Source organism: Sapajus apella, unplaced genomic scaffold (assembly GCF_009761245.1).
Source record: "Sapajus apella isolate SASKATOON/1434 unplaced genomic scaffold, GSC_monkey_1.0 scaffold2, whole genome shotgun sequence".
NCBI classification, from domain to species: domain Eukaryota; kingdom Metazoa; phylum Chordata; class Mammalia; order Primates; family Cebidae; genus Sapajus; species Sapajus apella.
Genome location: NW_022436942.1, coordinates 66,059,694 through 66,063,888, shown reverse-complemented (window position 1 = coordinate 66,063,888; position 4,195 = coordinate 66,059,694). Strand labels below are relative to the sequence as shown.

Below are 4,195 nucleotides of genomic sequence, written 5' to 3'. Positions count from 1 at the left end.
CAAAACCCTTATCAGGGATTGCACAGAGCTTATATTTGTTGCTGTTTTGTGACCAGCACAAAAACACTCCCACATCCCTTTTTTATTCTGCAGACCTCGAAGGAAAGCAAGAGGCAGGGAGGGCTCTGGCTGACAGCCACCCCCTTCTCAGCACCCACCCCCAGGGGGACGGCGCCAAAGCCCGCCGCCCGGCCAGCCACTGTGAACAGACAGCGCTCCCCCACCCCAGCAAAGCAGCTCCGCAGCTGGTGGGGGGCCCAGGAAGAGAGGTTTTGTTTTTTCTCCCTCTTAGGGGGCTGACAGCTTGGACAGTAGCTTCCCAGAAAAGAACTTTATTCTCAGGGAGACGGACGTGCCTGAACCCTGAATGTTTCCATGAATATTTATGGTTTTTCTCTCTGCTCTGGTCTCAGCTTTGGCCATGATACAACGTTTCCCATTCACCGCCTGTAGAGGCCTCGTTATTGCTGCGCGCGCTCAGCTTGCCTGTAGCTGGGGCAAAGGACCACTAAGGGGCGCTGTTGTCTCTGGTCAGTAACGATGGCGCTACTGCTGTGCGCATTAACGCTGGGATTTACGGAGTCAGACACGAAGTGCTCCACGAACGTCCAATCATTTCATTCTAACGAGAACCCCAAGAAGGACGCAGAGAGGTGCTGAGAGGGGAGGTTGATTATCCAACGTCACACAGCTAGGAAGTCAGGGAGACAAGATTCGAATCCATAAACTAGTGTCAGAAGTCGTCACTGCAAAAATGCAAAGATACCAACCATCTCCGCCTGCCCAGGGTAAGTTTTGTTTTTGTTTTTTTCTGAAGTTACATCCTTCCTACTCTTTAGGTATTAAAATGGTATTTCTTTTGTTAAATAATGGAGACGGCGGATGTGTTTGTTGTGGTTGTTTCTTGCCCTTAATAATTTTTTAAAAGAACCAGCCGTGGTGGCTCACGTCTGTAATCCCAGCACTTTGGAGGGCTGAGGTGGGAGGGTTACTTGAGCTCAACGGTTTAAGACCTGCCTGAGCAACACAGCAAGACCTTGTCTACTCAAAATTTAAAAAATCAAGCTGGCACGGTGGCAGGTGCCTGTAGTCCCAGCTCTTCAGGAAGCTGAGGAAGGAGAATCACTTCAGCCCAGAAGGTTGAGGTGGCAGAGAGCTGTGACCGTCCACTGCACTCCAGCCTGAACAACACAGCAAGACCTTGTCTCAAGTAATAATAAGAATATTTTTAATTGCTATTCTAATGTCTTTTCCGCCCACCCTCTAAGCCCTCAAAATCAGGAAAACATTTCTCCTGATGATCAAGATACAGTGCTGAGCTTGGAGGAAATTCACTACTAATCCAACAAAATTAGGTTGGTAACTTTCTATTATTAGCAACGTTTTTGCCCCACTCCAAAAAGAATCCAAATGTACATTGAACACATACTATGAATCATTTATTCCAATAACAAATGCTTATTGAACATCTACTTTGTGCAAAGCCTGGTGCTAGGTGCTGGAGATACAAGGTTAAGCAAAAGAGGCACAGCCACTCCCTCAAGGAGTTTACACTCTAATGGCAGAGATGAGAATGAATCAAATACACACACACACAAACGTGAACTTGTGAACTATGAAGGGGAGGTGAGGAGCATGCTGTGAGGTGGCTGTTATGTGGACTGGAAAGTCAGGGAAGCCTTCCCCAAGGAAGCCACTTGTGAGCAGAGATCTGAAGGATAAACAGGCATCAGGACAGAAACAAGAATATTCCAGGCATTAGGAAGAGCACGAGCAAAGGTTCTGTGGATGAAGGGAGAAGAACGCGTCTGAGGCCAGAGCAAGAGCCAGTGGGGCTGGAGCAGAGCAAGCAGAGGGGACATAGCATAAGACAAAGTTCCAGAAGCAAGACAGGAGCTAGGCCTTGTCCTGTGGGCTCGTTCAGGGGCTTGCCCTTTTTGTTGTTGTTGTTTGTTTTTGTTTTTGTTTTTGTTTTGAGACGGAGTCTTGCTCTGTCACCAGGCTGGAGCGCAGTGGCGCAACCTAGGCTCACTGCAACCTCCACCTCCTGGGTTCAAGCAATTCTGCCTCAGCCTCCTGAGGAGTAGCTGGGACCACAAGTGCGTGCCACCACGCATGGCTAATTTTTGTATTTTTAGTAGAGATGGGGTTTCACCATAGCCAGGATGGTCTCAATCTCTTGACCTCGTGATCCGCGTGCCTCAGCCTCCCAAAGTGCTGGGATCACAGGCATGATCCACTGTGCCCGGCTGGGGCTTGCTGTTTATCTCAGGAACCCTGAGGAACTATTGAAAGATTTTCAGCCCCAGGCACTTGAGGGGGTCCATTGATCAGATGTGTTTGCTTATTTATTTATTTTATTTAGAGATGGAGTCTTGCTCTGTTGCCCAGGCTGGAGTGCAATGGTGTGATCTCAGCTCACTGCAACCTCTGCCTCCCAGATTCGAGCCTTTCTCCTGCCTCAGCCTCCTGAGTAGCTGGGACTACAGATGTGTGCCACCACACCTGGCTAATTTTTTATACTTTTAGTAGAGACAGGATTTCACCATGTTGGTCAGGCTGGTCTCAAACTCCTGACCTCATGATCCACCTGCCTCAGCCTTACAAAGTACTGGTATTACACTGCGCCTGATATGTTTGCATTTTTAAAGATTCCCTTGCTGCAGTAAGAGAGAAGAGGTCAGAGGGGCTACAGTCAGTGAGATGAGACAGACTAGGAGTCCACTGGATGGTACCGACCTGATACTAACAGGCAGTCACATGGACAAAGGCCAATATTTCAACTGAAAGATGACGTGTTCAGGGTCCTGCCAAGAAGAAAACAATCCAGAATGGAAAAGAATCAGTTCCCCTGCGTTGTGCTCTGGTGAGCTGGTGAACAGTTGCAATGTCTTTTGCAAGGCCCTCACCCACCTGCACTGTTTCAGGTAGGGAAGCCAACTTGTTCTGGTTTGTCTGGGACCTTTAGCACTGAAAGTCCCATGCCAGGGAAAACTCCATTCTGGGAAAACTGGAGGACTCGCCACCCTAATTTCAGTACCAGGTCTGTTGTATCAATCAGGGTATACCTGCACCTTGCTGCATTTAGTATTTCATTAGAATGTGCCAGGTGACCCTAGGGGCCTGAACCTGAGATTTTTGCCTTGATTGTGTCCTGCAGTATGCTTTAAAATATATTCTCCTTCTAGTGACTGGGATAAGTAGTCTCAGGAGAAAGATGCCTTGTTGCCAAAATGCTATTCAATAAACTAGGAACTGGATTCTTGAAATAATCAAAACTTCTGAATAATATTTATATGTCTTATAAAGAAGTCCTATATGTTGTTCTATTAGGCTGGTGCAAAATTGTTTGCAGGTTTTTGCCAGCAGGCTTTGCCAGTAATGGCAAAAACCTGCAAATACTTTTGCACCAACTTTAATATTACAGTGAAAATGTACTTGGCAAGCCTTACGGTTATATGCTTGAGCTGGAATGCCAGATGGCCTGGGTGCAAATTCTGACTCTGTCATTTACGAGCTCTGTGACCTTGCACTTGTCTTGGCCTGTCTGTGTCTCAGTTTCCTCGTAGGTAAAATAAAGAAGGCAATAATACTTACTTCTTAGAGTTATGATGAGAGAAGACGTGTAAAATGCTGGGCATCCTACCTGGCATGCACCAGATATTCCATAAATGTTACCACTAGGTGTAGGTTAAAGGACCTTATCTAGGGAATTGTATGAAATTGATTACACTAGAGCTTCCCTGTTCAGTAGCCACTACCGCCATGCGATAATTGACCACTTGAAAGTCTCAATTGAGATGTGCTATATACTGTAAAATATTCTTTAAAGATTAAGAAAAAGAGAATATAAAACATCTCCTTGCTAATCTGTTTATATATTGATTCCATATCAAAATAACATTTTGAGTGGACCAGGTAAAATAAAATACATTATTAAAATTGGTGTTGTCTGTTTTTTAATATGGGTTATTAAAATTTTAGAATTACATACGTGCTTTCCATTTGTGGGTCATGTTATGTGTCTGTTGAACAGTGCTGGATTCGAGGTCTGGAGGCCATAAGCCAAGAATAATCAATGAATGAGGGAGATGTGCCACCACCCTCGAGACGCTCCTCTGGAACCACACAAGTCTTCAGTACCCACAGCTCACTGATGAAAAATTGTGCATCACAACTGCACCCACCCATCCCG

General features: G+C 45.9%; 1 long non-coding RNA gene across 1 annotated transcript; it reads left to right on the top strand.

Annotated features, from left to right (window-relative positions):
• The first annotated feature begins 485 nt into the window (after positions 1-485).
• Positions 486-2,401, top strand: LOC116557093. Its single transcript, XR_004271359.1, has 3 exons — positions 486-788; positions 1,269-1,355; positions 2,366-2,401. It is a non-coding gene; the product is annotated as an uncharacterized LOC116557093 (long non-coding RNA).
• Positions 2,402-4,195: the final 1,794 nt, after the last annotated feature.